We start from the raw sequence: 17,226 nt of genomic DNA, 5'->3' as shown, positions 1-17,226 counted from the left end.
GTAATATTCACATTTACTGGCAGACCACAATAGATACCATTACAGCTGTTTCTGCTCTCTACTGCTCTCTACAGGTGGTTGTCTGATAATAAGACTGAAGTCATGTTCATAGGTCCCCAACATTAGCTTTGCAATGTCTGTACCTTCAGTGCCAATATTAATCATTTGATCAGAAGAAATGTGGGAGTGTTACTTCTGACTCTTTGTTGTCACTAGAAACACATTTAGGAATGCTACAAGGTGTCTTAATATAATCAAAGGAACAAGTAATAGGTTTATTCCATGCTGAAAAAAAGAAGAAAGAGAACACAACGTTTCGGCCGTGGAGCCTTCTTCAGGTGTGAGAGAGACAGGGCAGTAGGCAAAGGTAAAGTAGCGGGAGAACAAAGGTTGGGAGGGAGGAGGAGTGAGAGGCGGGAGCAGGGGACAGAAAGAGAGGCCAATCAAGAGGTGTGAAGTCAGAATGGGTGCAGAGAGGTGTGAAATGAAACTTCCAATGAATGGAGAAAATTTAAAAGAACAGTAATCTGTCGTTAAGGGAAGGGAGAATGTGTGATCCTAACTGCAGAATAATTTTAGTTTCGGTGGTCTTTCTGATGTATGAGTTCGGAAAAAAGTCTTTAAGAACACAGACGGAGAGATTAGTGTGGTCGTGGCCGTCAGAGGTGAAATGAGAAACAATGGGCTTGGAGAGATCTTTAATCTTCACAGCCCTGACGTGTTCTCTGAAGCGGTCTCCGAGTCTCCTTCCTGTTTCTCCAATGTAGATGGCTGGGCATTTACTGCAAGAGATACAGTAAATAAGGTTGCTGGAGGTACAAGATGCTGTCTGGGTGATCCGGAATTGTCCTGAGGGGCCTTGAATGAGTGTGGTGGTGGCTTTGTACTTGCAGGTGATACAGCGAGCTCTGTTGCAAGGGAAAGTGCCTGGTGTGGATGGTTGTTGAGGGCGGTCAAGGGAGCTGTGAACAAGGAGGTTACGCAGATTAGGTGGTCGGCGATATGAGATGATAGGGCGATCAGAAAAGAGGGCCCCAATGGAGGGATCATCCTGTAGGATGGAAAAGTTCTGGTTAATGGTCCTGGGGATAGGAAGTGTGTTAGGGTGGTAAGGAAGCACCAAGGGAATGCGGTTGTTACGGCGGGAGTTCCTGATCGGGTTGATGGTCCGGGGGGTGTTTTTGGCTCGGGCAAGGGCCCTGTCAATCACACTGCTGGGATATCCTCTGTTGATAAAAAATGAGTACATTTCGAGGGCTTGGTTCTCGAAGTCGATGTCGTCGCTGCATAGTCGTCGTAACCTAAGGAACTGTGAAAAAGGAAGAGAGTTTTTAGTGTGGTTGGGGTGAAATGAGCTGTACAGGAGGTACCTGTGTGAATCCGTGGGTTTGTAATAAACTGAAGTGGACAGTCGGGGGTAGTTGATAGACAAGTGGATGTCTAGAAATGGAAGAGTGGTGGAAGATATGTTAACCGTATATTTGAGGGACGGGTGGAAGTTGGTGAAATGGTGCAGGAAGAACTCAAGCTGATCGTTGCAGCATGTGGCGGCACCGACGCAGTCATCAATATATCGTTTGTAGAGGTCAGGGACATAGCCAGTGTAGGAGGCGAAGAAGCGTTCTTCTACCCAGCCGACAAAAATGTTGGCATAGCTGGGTCCTATTCTGGTGCCCATGGCAACTCCACTGACCTGTTGGTAAAAAAGATTATTGAAAGAGAATGCGTTCAGTGTGAGGACCAATTCTGCAAGGCGTACCAGGGTGTGGGTGGGTGGATCAAGCACTGTGCGTTTGTCCAGCGTGTGCTTGAGTGCTGTAAGGCCATCATTATGGGGAATGGCGTTGTACAGAGATGTGATGTCCATGGTAAAAATGTGGCATTCGGTACCCTGAAATTGGAAATCATTGAAAAGTTGGAGCGCGTGGTTGGTGTCTTTGATGTATGAGGGAAGATCTTCAACCAGCGGTCTCATGAGGCTGTCGAGAAAGGCTGAGATGTAAGTAGTTGGACAGTTACATGCTGATACGATGGGGCGTCCAGGGGTGTCCGGTTTGTGGATTTTGGGGAGGAGGTAAAATTGAGATACCTGTGGATGTTCCATGATGAGCTGGTTCGCCTCCTGGGGGAGCTCCTTACTGCTGATAAGAAGGGAAATGGTGGATTACCACTTCCTTTTGGTAGTCAGTGGTAGGGTCCTGTTGGAGAGAGAGGTAGGCAGAAGTGTCAGTTAGTTGTCTAGAGGCTTCAAAGATATATAGATCCTTACGCCACACCACAACAGCACCTCCTTTGTCCGCTGGTTTGATGACGATATCATCCCTGTTGCGGAGAGACTGGAGCGCCTGATTTTCTCCTTGGGTGAGGTTAGACCTATGTTTACTGGGTGTAGAGAGTGCCTTGGGAGCTTGATTAGTGCATTGGTTGATGAAATAATCAACTGGTGGAAAACGGCCAGAGGAGGGAGTCCAACAGCTCTGTTTGGGATTAATGTTGTTAATGACGTCAATAACCGGGTTGTTATCAGCTGCCTGTGAAGAGGAATTGTCGGCAAAATGTGCTCTGAGACGGATCCTGCGGTAAAAGCGGTTAAGGTCGACATTGGTCTGGGGGATGTCAAGCTTCCTGGGAACTGGTACAAAACTGAGCCCTTTGCTGAGGAGGGATCGCTCGTCCTGTGAAAGGGAAAGGTCAGAAGGTATGGTGACAACAAGGTTAGGGTTGGTGAGGGTGTCCGGGGTGTTGATGGTTTTCTTCTGTAGAAGATGACTGAGTTTTTTGTCCTTCTCTGTAGTGAGAAACTGGTAGAGTTTAGAGTTGAGAGATCTAATGAGGTTAGTTATGAAGGGAAGATGATGTGGAGCTGTCAGCCGTAGAAATTAATATAATCAATGCCTTTGACCATACTTACTGTGGTAACGTCTAAAGTGCTAAATGATCTTCAGAACCTTCAGTGCATCAGCTTGTAACTACCATCTTCTGTGTTGCTCTATGTACCGGAGAAATTAAGAGTGGTCTTCAAGGTTGTTTGGCTCATGGATCAGGTACTTGATCCAGATTGTCTTAAGGATGTATTGCACGAGTATGGTTCGCCTCATAACCTTAGATGTGTTGATTTCCAACCTCCTTATTCAGGAAAAAAAAACAGACTTCAAACTACTGGCAATACAGGCCTGTTGTGTACAGCACCATTTCTAAGGTTCTCACTGCCCAAATCCATCAGAGAATCTGACTTGACGTTTTAAAATTTTGCTTAAGGTTTCTTTCACAATGGCTTATAATGTATGATTTCGTTTTGCCCTGGGTTTTTCTGGATCACTGTGTTGTGTTTTACTTTTTCTTCTTTCCTTTTAGTTTTGTTGTGTATATTGCATGTGTGCAATTTTCCAAAGCTTTGAGATTCATGAAAAGAAATCTTAAATCCAAATTTATTTTAGTATCATTGCATCATTTGGGCCACAAAAAGTGTAGTGGTCGGCTTAGGGATATTCTAGAAATATCCTGAAACATTTAAAAACTATATTTGCAATGTGTTAGTTCATATCCCTGCCTGCACAATAAACTGTGTACTTAGTCAACTATGTAAATGTATTATTAGTCCACAGTTTGCAAATAGATTAAAATGTTAGGCTCTTGAAGATTGACAGATGTTTGAAGTATAGTATACTTTACACAGACAAAAGGCTCTGAGCAGATAAGAAAGAATGGATTATGATTGTCAAACCACATGAGCATAGCTAAGCCTCATCACAATCTTCACATCATTGAGTTGGGATAGTAATGACTTTTTGTTCAAAAGCACATTAGTCACCTCTGAAGAATAAGTAGGACTTACTGTAAGATCCCCTCAGGAAGGGTTGGGCAAGATGATTACATGTATCATGATGTTTTTCTTGGCTATATCTCTATTGTGGGGTAAATGCTAGCATAGGTTGACAATTATATATTATAATGATATGCTGTATATTGTACAATGTTAATAATTTCTAAAATATTGTAATGCTTTGATTTTTAGGTGTATCACCCACACCTACTCTATGATATGGGTAGTGTAGCATCAGGGCCTGGATGAAGCACAATACATTGTTCCATGTTCAGCCGTTGCAGTTCAGGGGAATCCAGAAAATGCTGTTTGTCAAGTTGCTCCTGTAAGAGTTCGTCCTGAAGAAAGTGGAACAGTCTCACTCTACTAATGTAGACTAACATTTAATTAACAACGAGCTAATTATTAATAAGCTGTACATCACCAGGCGTATTGTTCTCCAGAAATTTAATAGTTCCAGGCTTATTGCTCCCTCCAGTGGCCATCATATATGCATTTCCCTACAAAATGACTCATCTGTTGCTTGTACTGTATTTCCTCTGACATTTTTACACTGAAGATACCCTATGAAATTGGTTAATACTGCTGTAAACATTTTCACATAAATGCAAAATGACCTGCCAGCAACGTAAAGACTAGAGAAAACCACATGGACTTAAAACACGTTTTGAGTTAAGCACTGAACTCTTGAGTTCATGTTAATACTTAGAAGTAAAGTGTCTTTCGTGCCATTTTATGAGACTGCCAGTTCAACCACCATGAAAATGCCTTACCTGTATATATCTTGCATGCTGACAAAAACAAAAATTTCACACAAGCACATCTCTTTGTTTTAATCTACAGAAGTACATTTTGTGGTTTCAAAGCAGGACTAAAAACATTATCTTACCCAATACTTTGTGTCTGCTAAATGATTTATAGCTTTTGACATCATGCCAGTGTATAAAACCAATTAAAAGGGTTTAATGATTAATGTGCACTATGCTGAAGCTTTCATAAAGATGTTTTCCAAAAGTTGTTTTGTGATCCACCAACCTTCCTTGTAACTGGGTACCTTGGTTAGTTATTATAGCCCTATAACTTGTTAGTTTGTTAGTGATTCTGTTTTCTGTCAAATATTTTAATTTTATAAAAATCTGTCTTAACTTAAGAATAGTAGGTATATGACTTAGTCATGCCACGTATGTACTGCTACTTCTGTTAATGTGAAGCCTAAATTTGGCATAATTTGTACTTAATGAATACTTTTGTGACTTGTTCCTTACAGTTGACTGAATTGTAGTTAATTCTTACAAAATCCTTACAAAACATAAAATCAGTTTGACATGTATTGATTGCAAGAATTATAAAATGTTATATGTTATGTTACGGCCAGCAGCCATATCACTCTGCAACCCACAACTGGCAACCCAGTGTGAGCCTGGTCAGTACCTGGATGGGAGACCTCCTGGGAAAAAACTAAGGTTGCTGCTGGAAGATGTGTTAGTGGGTCCAGAAGGGGGCACCCACCTGCGGTCTGTGTGGGTCCTAATGCCCCAGAATAGTGACAGGGACACTATACTGTAAACAGGCGCCATCCTTCAGATGAGATGTAAAACAGAGGTCCTGACTCTCTGTGGTCATTAAAAATCCCAGGGTGTTTCTCGAAAAGAGTAAGGGTGTAACCCCAAATTTCCAATTGGCCCTTACCAATCATGGTCTCCTAATAATCCCCCTCTATGAATTGGCTTCATTACTCTGCTCCCCTCCCCACTGATAGCTGATGTGTGGTGAGCGTTCTGGTGCACTATGGCTGCCGTCGCATCATCCAGGTGGATGCTGCACATTGGTGGTGGTGGAGGGGAGTCTCCATTACCTGTAAAGCGCTTTGAGTGGGGTGTCCAGAAAAGCGCTATATAAGTGTAAGCAATTATAATTATTATACTTTGGGAAATATTTACGTTTTAATCCACCTACTTATTAAAGCAAAGAATGAAGAAAACTTGCAAAACAGCAAATACCTATTTTCAAATTGTGAAAGTGGCACTTCCCTGCATTGTTTCTTTTACTGTTGGTTGGTTGTATTAAATATAGTGTACAAGCTAGTCTCTAAAGTATTGGCAGTAATTTTCTTTAGATTCAGATTTAACATGAGTAAGGTTTCAAAGATTCACGTGGAACTCAGGTATATATAATAATACACAATAGGGAATTATACTAATATTTAGTTAATTCTACATGAAAGAATAGCATTCTACTGCACCATTCTTCTGATTGCTATATCCTCAATCAAGTGGATCAGTGGTGCGTATCATATATTTTTTATCCACAATACGTCAAGTTTAACTTTCCAGTTTTATTTTAATAAGATTTTCATAAACATTCTATTACAGATATTTAAAAAAAAACAGGGGAACTATATGTACATAAGTAATGCCAGTAATGCAATACATGACACCTGGTCAGCTAAATACTTTTATTATTTGTCTTTTCTTTTAAACAACCTTCTATTTTAAAGAGAGATCCATGTTGTGAGGCAGGTGCATTGATAATTGTAAGTACATAAAGTAGGTGACTCTTGTAGTAGTGGGAAAAAAAATATGTCTCAAATATGTCTGTAAAGGAGCACTTTAATTCTGTCTAAACTCACCAGCAAACCTCAAAGTCCTACCTAAAAATTAACATTCTCCAGGAATCCTCACATGAGCTGACTCTTGTGGTGATTATAATTCTACTACAACACAAGTTCTCCCAACCCCAGATGCTGCTTTTATATTATACAGTATAAATGACTGATGAAACTCCAGGCCGAACAGTCTTTATATTTAAAAAAATGACCTTGAAATTGTCTTTTCCCCAGGACAAAAGAGGAAAATGTATTGTGTGTTAAGTAACATATTTTGCTCTCCTAAGGACATCCTTACTGTATATCTTAACAAAATAAATAGATTTAGTCAAAGTAAGGGGACAGGAGCTGGTCAATGGCTGGAAGTACACTCAAAACAGAGGTTTCTTTGTTTGTGATTCATCCAAGTGATGGTATACATCCTATGCGCAGCATTTATTGTCAAGCACCTTGTTAAGCTGACTGTTGCTAACTGTGACCGAGCATGTAAAAGTGAGAACTAGTTTGTCCTAAATTACTAAATGGAATGTATGTTTGAGGCATGTTAAAACAAAAATGTGTAAAGAACTACTTGTAAGGAGTACATGGATTCAGATCATGTGACATGGTGACCTAAGCAGTTTTCCACTATAAGCGTTAAGCAACACATCAGAGTGAACATTCCTGTCCAAACATGTCTTTATTTGTCTGGTGTGTACCAACCCTCAGATTCTTTATTGTATACATCCCAGTCTTTGAATTAAAGCAATTCCATTCAGTGCAGGGATAGGGCAGTTTAAAGATAGAATTCACCTTGTTTCTACTTTCCTAAAAAAAGCAATGTGCTTCCAGTTTAATACATATCAAAGTTTTCAATGTTTGTAAGATTAAGAAATCTGAATCATAAGTGCAGACAAATCCTAAAGGGGAGGAATGCATTATTTTCTTATATTAATTCATCTGCTCCATGGAACTCAACAGGAGTGACATAGATGAGGTACACGGTGCATCTACAGATGGAAGGGTTCTGTTAAGTACAAAATAATCCAAGTCCAAGAAACGATAAGTGAGGCCGTAGTCGAGGGATAGAGCAAGAGTTTCAAGAGCCAAAAAGTAGATCCGAGAAATCGAAAATTTCAAAAAGGTAGGATGCAGGTTGAGCTCGGGAGAGGTAACCTCAATAGTGAGCCGAGACTGAGTGGAGTGAGTGGGTATAAATAAGGAAGATCGTGTGGAATGATAATTGATTAATTCGTTTGTGACTGTCTATGGTGAGAGGTGTTCGTGGGTATGCGGTGATGTCTAAGTGCTCGTGTGTGGTTCGTGAAAAAAACATTCAGTAGTAGCATGCATCATCATGATTGAGGGCAGAGAATACATTGAAGACTGCAGGAAAATGGGCAGTGATCTCAACACTAAATGTTTTCCATGTATTACCTCCACCTTCCTAGCATCCATCCATCCATCTTTTAACAACTTCATCCTGTTTAGGGTTGTGGGGGAGCCAGAGCCTATCTTGGCAAACAACTGGCTCAATGCTGGATAAACTCTGGATGGGATGCCAGTCTGCTCAAAAGGCAGACACAGACCAATATAGCCATAGTCTTGCTATTCTTTGAGCTCTAGTTGACTTTTTCATGCCCTCTCTATCATTAACTGGGCAGCTAAAATTCTTATCAGTTTACACACTAAGTATCTCTCTGAGACTCTTCCAAAATTCTCCCAAAGTTACTTACTGTAAGTCAAAGGTTCCACAGTTCAGTGGTTGTTACTCCTTTCTCCCTGTGATCCCGTCTGCCCCCTCTGTGTCCAAAGATATAATGACAGATCAAATCGACACAGGATGCCTCTAGTACCTAGATTTTTACTTCACTAATCATATTTTTAAAGCTGATCAGGTGATTGAGGGCAGCTGCCCATTCTCCACAGCATTTGGGGGAATGTTGCTTAGACCTGGAACTAAACTAACTAAACTAAACCTAACTCTTTTTAAGGTGACAATATCCTTTCTCTATTTTACATAATGTTCTAGATCTATATCGTATATCTGCAGCAATGAGAACTGAACATAGCATTCAAATTAATATCTCAGATTTATAGTTGGACTATACTCCTTTAATAAACCGGTGTTACAGTAGCCTAATCACGATGAAGGCAGAACAGGAGTCTTAAGGAAGAGATGTTGTGAAGGCGGAAGAAACATTCTTAACAAAAATTCAAATTACAACACAGAGTCAAAAGTAATAACAAAGTCTCTATTTCCATCACGGGTATGACTTCAACAGCAACAACCTCAGTCTTGTCACAGTGCTTAAAGAGAGTTGTATTAATATCTTTATCAGTTCAGGTGGGTAGCTGCGTCAGCATGCATAGGCTGCAAAGGAACAAGTAATAGGTTTATTCCATGCTGAAAAAAAGAAGAAAGAAAACACGTTTCGGCCGTGGAGCCTTCTTCAGGTTTTTCTTACACCTGAAGAAGGCTCCACGGCCAAAACGTTGTGTTTTCTTTCTTCTTTTCAGCATGAAATAAACCTATTACTTGTTCCTTAATATCTTTATATTAGACAGACAGCACAAGGGGGCAGCAAAGATGCATGGGAATTAATATAAAAAGGGATATTTAAGTCCTAATCATAACTTAGAAACACCATTCGTACATATTTAAATTGAATTGTCCTATAATAATATTTAACTAGTTTATAATTAATTGCTGAAATGTTTTTCAGCAACAGTTTGAAGTAGAAGCAATGTATTGATCAAACTTAATGCAGTCATTTGTTATGAAGGAAGACAAGTGTATGAAACTTTGCAATTTAACATATAGGCTGTTTCTGAAAAGAGATATTTTGACATCTCAAAACAGTATTGCAGTCATATATTTATTGTGGCCTACACAGCAATACAACTTTACAATATTTCAATCATGTTTACCCCAGAATAACTACCACCAAGTTGAAAAAGGCTTTGAACGTCACAGTTTAAATTGTGGCTGCATTCTGATATTTCTATGCTTTCTGTTGTTTGTAAACTCAAATTTAAAATTAGTTTATGTTGATAAATATTGAAGCAGATGTATGTGCTGCTGATGTTTGTCAAATTTCAAAGCAATCAGGATGCGTTTTCCAAAAATGAACAGTTTTTAACCATTTGTTTAAAGTACCGCTCAGGCTGGCACTTTGTTTGGTACAACAATGCTATTATTGTCATGTGTCAAATAGCAAGTGTCAAGGATGATACCATCCATTTCTGAATTGTGTTCAGCTTTGAGATGTCTCAATGTTAAGAATGCTATGCAATGAGGCAAATAACCAATCGCAGTCAGCTGCCATCTTGTTTTACCGATGCGCTACAGCCTAAAATATTTTAATTGAATAGCCATGCATATAAAACTTAATCTAAACAGGTTTACACATCAACCTGAAATATAGATTTAACGCAACTAATAATTATCCCTATTATGCTAGGCATAATGCCTGAAATGTTTTTAGAACAAAATAAGTCACAAGGCCATTTTGGTTTAAACAGGTAATATCACCATCATTTAATTGTATTGTCACTAGAATATCTACCAAGTTTGGAGCTTATTGACTCATTTTTGTACAAGAGCAGTTTGTAATAATTAATAATTGCTTACACTTATATAGCACTTTTCTGGACACTCCACTCAAAGCACTTTACAGGTAATGGGGACTCCCCTCCACCACCACCAATGTGCAGTATGGTGGATTGGCCACCTGGATCGGCAGACATAGTGTGCCAGAAATGCTCACCACACATCAGCTATTAGTAGGGAGGAGAACAGAGTAAAGAAGCCAATTTATAGATAGGGATTATTAGGAGGCCATGATTGGTAAAGGCCAATGGGAAATTTGGCCAGGACGCCAGGGTTAAACTCTTTTCAAGAAACGCCCTGGGATTTTTAATGACCAAAGGGAGGACCTCAGTTTTACGTTTCATCCAAAGGACAGTATAGTGTCCATGTTACTATACTGGGGCATTAGGACCCACATGGATCGCAGGGTGAGCGCCCCCTGCTGGCCCCACTAACACCTCTTCCAGCAGCCACCTTAGTTGTTCCCAGGAGGTCTCCCATCCAGGTCCTGACCAGGCTCACACCTTCTTAGATTCAGTGGGTTGCCAGTTGTGAGTTGCAGGGTGATATGGCTGCTGGTTTGTAGTGTGGACATTGTTTCAATAAGAATTTGATGACCAGGTGTAGATATAAGAATTATTGAAGCAATAATAAAAACGTAATCCAGAAAACAAGCAAGAAGGTCTGAGAACAGTTGAGACAGCAGGAGAGCAACAATCCGAAACACAAGACTAAATCGTAAACAAGAAGGCAAGAAGGCAAGGAGGTCTAATACCGAGTAGATAGTAATAGTAAAGGACACGCACTTAGGAGCTCGAGGATAATCCGCAATAGTGAGCAGGGAAGTGAGGAAAATAGGGAACTGAAATAGTGATAAGAGTGAACAGTGATAGGTACATTACTTGCGGTGTCAGCGTTTGTTAAACACAGTGCGTATGGGTCAGAGATGCGTGCGGAATGTGTAACAGTACCCCCCCAGGGGCGGTTTCTGATGCCCTACTAGCCAAGCTCTGATGGGTGCGAAAAAAGTCCACAATGAGGTTACGGTCCAGGATGTCAGCCTCTGAATCCCACAATCGTTCTTCTGGACCGTAACCCTCCCAGTCTATCAGGAATTGGCGGGAGCCTCTATGCCATAGGGTGCCCAAGATCTTATTCACCATATAGGTGGGTGAGCCATCAATGAGTCGGGGGGAAGGTGGATGTGGTTGACGTCCAGAAAGCGGGGATTTGTGGTAAAGTTTTAGGAAGCACACATGGAAGATGGGGTGAATCCTGAGGGTGGGAGGGAGGATGAGGCGGTAAGAGATGGGTGTGACTTCGGAAAGTACTCAGAAGGGCCCTATGAAGCAAGGACCCAATTCACTGGACGGTTGCCGGAGAGGAATGTTCTTGGAAGAAAGCCAGACAAATTGTCCTCGTCTTAGTCTGGGGAAAGGGTCATTGGTGTCTATCGGCAGAGATCTTCTGTCTACGGGATGATCTTTGTAATGCTGTCCTGGCCTTCTTCCATAGTCCCGGGAAAAATATATCTGAACCGTGGTAACGTCATGGTCAGGAACAGTGTCAGGGCTGATAGCCGAGTGAGCAAAGAAATGGAGACATGTCCATGGGGGAGGTGTAAAGATAATTATGGGTGTATTTGGCCCAGGGGAGAAGGGAGACCCAGTTATCATGGGCAGCAAAGATATATGCTCTGAGGAATGTTAGAAGGTCTTGGTTCATTCTCTTTTCCTGGCCATTAGCTTCAGGGTGATATCCAGAAGTGAGTGTGGAAGATGCCCCCAAAATTTGACAGGATGCTTTCCAAAATTTAGATATGAATTGTGGACCCATCAGAAACGATATTTTTTGGGATGCCGTGGAGTTGGAAAACATGCAGGACAAAAAATCAGCCATTTCCCAGGCCGATGGGATGGACAGAAGAGGGCCAAAACGTACGGATTTAGAAAAGTGATTGATAACCACCATGATCGCAGTTCTACCTTGGCTTTTGGGGAGATCCGTAAGGAGGTCAACAGAGAGGTGAGACCAAGGGCGTGTGGGAATGGGGCAGAGGTGGTTGAGATCAGGGAATGCCTTCCTCAAACAATTATGTTTAATACTTCATGAAACAATCATTGTAGGTTTCCTTTCTTGGAAATCTCTTAATTATAATAAAAGGAGACTATAAGGAGAAATACTGAAAGATTAATTTTCCCTTTTACAACTTACAAAATCTTTTTACATATACCTCTATCCTTTAAATACAAGCCACAACTTAAATATTAACACGCTGGCACAACCCTACAAGTGATTCAGTGCAGGAAAAACAAGTTTGTGACAGGACAGTCATAATTCAATCAGTTATGGGGTTATTAATTGCAATGTGCAAAAAGCATGCATCAGCAATGTGTTTTTTTTTAACTTTAATTAGTAATGTTTATTGTTCAGAAGGTATCCCAGAAACTGACAGGATAATTCTTTCATTGCTGCCATCATTGCATGGTGCCAGGTCTTTATGATTGCCTTCAAGGAGGTTAGTTACGAGTGATGAAACTGTGATATAAAGTCTGCTGTTAAATGGGTCAGAGACTCGTATCGTTTGATCTCTGCAATCTGAACCAGATATTATCCAAATGAAAATTATAAAATGGTGAAAAAATATGTTGGCACATTATTGGGAACCACCTTACACACTTTACTAGCATCATGGATCCTTTTTTTAAGATAATATTTATATGGAATCTATTTAATTCTATTATGTCAGTATGATTTTAATTCATGAATTACCAGTGATGGAGGATGGAGGATGGAGGAAATATTTTCTATTAGATTTGTAATATCCAGTTTAAAAAATCATGAAAAATGAAAACTATAAAAAAGACTAGTTACAATCCATATTACATCCCTCCTGATCTTCAGTCTGATTGATTTATCTCATGGACTAATATATACAAAGGGCTGTAATAGAGTGCTGCTGAATCCCACCTGATTCATTTTTTCAGATGTTATTTTTTTAAATGCTGTAATTAGTGGCTGTCGAACATTGATATGGAAAAGCACAGTAACAATAATGTGAACGTTGAAACCATTTCCAGGCACACTTGTTGAAAGAAAATGTTTTTTCTGTATAAAAACAAATATATTTACTGAGATTTTATATTTCCATGGACTAGCAAAATATGCTCTTGCATGTTCCATAATGATTGTATTTCTTACAAAATAAAGAAAACAGAAACAGTATATTTATGTTATAATCAGGAACACATTATAACAATCATTATTATACAAGGCTATGAGGTACAGTGATATGTACATTTAACAACTCCATTGTAATCCATGTCACAATACATTTCTAATCTTAATTAATTATTATGAGGTTTTAAACGACTTTTTCATAGGTATCTAAAAGTTACCTACTTGCTTTCTATGGTTTAAATGTAGAGACTTTATAGACTGTTATAAACATTCAACAGAAAACTAACCTATGGACTGTGTTGGGAGATTATTTTAATAACTATTTGATATGGATTATGCAGCTGGCACAGATTGTATTTACTCTGTAACATGTAGTTATGACCATGCAATGGAAGTAGGAAAACAAGCAATTGACTGAACAAATGCGTTTCTCCTTCTGAAGCACGGGTGGTTTGCACATGCTGCTAATCCTTAAAATGGCAGTTGATTGCCAATATTGGTTGAATGTTAAAATAAAAGCATGTCTTACTTTCCACATTTCCATGAAGCGTTGTCAAGATGTAGTTGTCTGTGTAGCTTTCTTCTTGGTAAACTTTAGACAGTGACTGGAAGCCTGCTTGTATCAGGATTTTATTTAACATCATATGTTCCTCTTTTCTTAAGGTGAAATCACAGCATCTTGCAGCAGATGGATAGGAAACAGGGCAATATGACAGCATAGCAGGTCCCTGAACTCAACAGCTATGCCAACATCTTGCCTTCTCTCCTTGTCCCAGACTCAAACAGCACAGGGCATCTTGTTCATCAACTTCATCAATACTTAGAACCCCCAACTTCTTACTTCTCAAATTGTCTGACAGTAAAACTGAAAAACTCACATTATAGACACTGGAAGAACTGTCAAAATAATAAACAAAAGACATACATTACAACTGTAGAGACGCATATAAATATTTCCTGTAACATGCTTATAGGAAACATATATAATCTTAGGGAAACTGTGGTAAACCAAATTATGTGCATAATATAGAGATAGTAAAACCATGAGAATAATATATTGTATAATCATTATTAGGTATAACATAATTTAGGGTGCCCTGATGGCACAGTGGTTAGCACTGCTGACTCACAGCACTGGGCCCTGATTTAAATTCTGGACCTGAAGCATTATCTGGATGGAGTCTGTATGTTTTTGCATGTGTTTGTGCACATCCGTGTCTGCCCTATGATGGACTGGCATCCCGTCCAGGATGTACCCTGCTTTGTGTGAGTTGCTTGTTGGGATAACTCCCCATGGCTCCCCCATGACCCTGAATTAAAAGAAGCACTTAGAAAAAGGATGGTTGGATTTATAAATCCATTATTCTAATGAAGATTTGGAATGAATGGTTGGGAGGAGTAACTGTGAAAGTTACAGACTAACAGTGTGCATGACCGCTGCTGAAAGCAGTACAAGCTGTTCATCTGTGACAGAAGCTTTGCACCAGGTTCCAGATGCTGTCTTCTGGTGTAGTCTTATTCATCTCATTAAGCCTTAATGAGATGAATGATGTGCCTGCTCATTGGTCTAGGAGTCCTAGATGCCACACATGATGCCAAAAGCATCACACAAATGTTAAATTGGTCTTAACTCTGATGAGTAAGGCAACCATGGCTTTACCATCAGTCTTGTACAAGTTGAGCTGTACAGCAACTAATGCTTCGTAGAGCATCACACTTGGACCTCCCCACTGATCTTGGAGAAGAGTTGTGACTTGGAGACTGTCACGAGACTCCTCCTACCCCTAGAGGGCTCTCCACCTTTCTGTCCTGTTCCCTGGTTCCCTGTACCTGTTCTTGTGCTTCCAGTGCATGTGGTGGAGGTTTGCTATTTATTTTGGGTCTGTCCTGTCCTCTTCGCTTGGCATTGGGATCGGGTGCTACCACGTCTGCTACCTGAGGGCTTATGTCTCGTTCCCAACTCTGCCCGATATCTTGAGCCCAGAGCGAGCCCCTGTGTTTGCTCCATTTCTGCCGCTTTGCAGGGTCTTCTCGTCTCGCCGGTCTCTCTCCACGGCTAGCCCCTGGCTTCCGTGACAGGTTGTCGAGCCTGCACTGGACCCTGTGAGTGGTCTCCTGGCCACCTTGGCTTCTGTTCCTTGTCTCCCTTTTCTTCTTTCCTGGTCCCCCTGACTTCTGGCTCCCTGTCCCACTGGTCTTTTTATGTGTCGTTTGTCCTCATGGATTCCTAGGTTTTATCGGTTATGCAATATTTTTTTGTGTTGTTTGTTCCCCTGTTCGTCAGGGTTTATTTATGTTGTGGGTTATTTTTTCCACGTGTCATTTGTTGCCTCAGATTCCCGGGTTATTTCTTACGTGTTTTGTCTGGTTTTTGACTCTGTCCTCGGAAGCCCCGTGTTTACTCCGTTTCTGCCACTTCACATAGGGTCTTCCCGTCTCGCCGGTCTCTCTCCACGGCTAGCCTCCAGCTTCCGTGACACGGTCTCCCTGAGAGTGACCTGCCTGGCATTAAGTAAAGTTTTCCGTGGTCAATTTTAAGGCAAGACTGGACCTGTTTACTTTTCTTCTAGTACAAAAACAAATATAGGATAATAATTTAAAGCAGTTTCTTTGAAAACATCATCATCTTTATCTAGGTATTTACAATATGAATCCAAAGCTTCCATAGTAAAATACAAAATGATACACTACTTAAAAGAAATGATAAAAATAAATATAACATGGATATTAATATTTGCATTGAGAGAAAGAAACCTTACATGACTGTGTACAGTAAATACTTACAGACCTAAGAAAAGAAATCTACAGGGTGATGAGACTATGGAGATAATGCCATGCAACACACTGTTTGTTCAAAAATTAGTTGCTGAAAATTAAAATATCAAATGTTTACAGCCTAATCTAAGACATTTTGTGGATGTGTTCCACTTTTAGGAGTCAGAAAACAACCATTGACCAGGAAAAGGCTTAAGAGGAAGTTACAACACCAGGCAGATACTGTGCATCTAGTCATTGTCCGTTATCATTTTGTCAACAACAGAAAATAATGCAAATACATTGTAAATATAATTATATAACAAAGGCCTTCTACAGAACTGAATGATACATTCAACCTAAAAAAAATTATCTGGGTTCTACAGAGTGGCAGGGATTTCCCGGGAGACATTGCACTAGGGTAGGGCAGGAGTTATTGATTGGGTATTAGAAATTCAAACAAAATGTTTATTAAAATAAATGTTCAGAATGTCTGAACAAAATTAAAACCTAGACAGTCTATAAAGCAGTGGTCCAAACAACTTATAAATATAAAATATAAGAAGAAAAAAAGTACATTATAAATTGAGTATAGAAAGAACACCATCCAGTTAAAAAAGTGCACATGCAGGTCGAGCACTGAGTAGAAAGAGTGAGAGAGGAATTTCATTACTGAAAATAAAGTGTTTTCAGTACAAGACAACATGAAAGGGGAAGCAGTGTCTAAGATATAATAATAAGATGATGAATTGGAAATGAAATCAAGAAATAAATGTTTTAGTCAGGTGTTCACTAAGAAAATACTGACAATATGCGCAGGCCCAGTAAAGACCTATTTAAGGCTACAGAAGAGATGTTAAAATGTTAAAGGTATTGTACTATGAGAAGCAAAGATAAACAAATCTTCAGGGCCTTATGGCATTTTACTAATTATAGACAAGGAAATGAGGGATTATATTTATAGTCCATTAAGAGAACTCTTTCAACACTCTCTCAAGACTGGAATACTACCTGTTAACTGGAAAATTGCTCATGTAGTGACCCTATATAAAACGTGCAGCACATCCTACCCTAATAATTTAGATATTCTTACTTCTATTACATGTTAAACAATTAATCTTAATAAATAAACAAATATAATATAAGGATTAATTTGTATTGAAATATGATTCTTTGGGATAGCAAGAATTCAAAAATGCTTCAATAACTTGCATGAAGCATATGATATGACATTTATATTTTCAGAAGGTTTTTAATGAAGTTCCACATACAAAATATTTTTTTAATTGAAGG

The sequence above is a fragment of the Lepisosteus oculatus genome, chromosome 1 (genome assembly GCF_040954835.1).
Source record: "Lepisosteus oculatus isolate fLepOcu1 chromosome 1, fLepOcu1.hap2, whole genome shotgun sequence".
In the NCBI taxonomy this organism is placed as follows: domain Eukaryota; kingdom Metazoa; phylum Chordata; class Actinopteri; order Semionotiformes; family Lepisosteidae; genus Lepisosteus; species Lepisosteus oculatus.
This window is presented reverse-complemented; position numbering follows the sequence as displayed.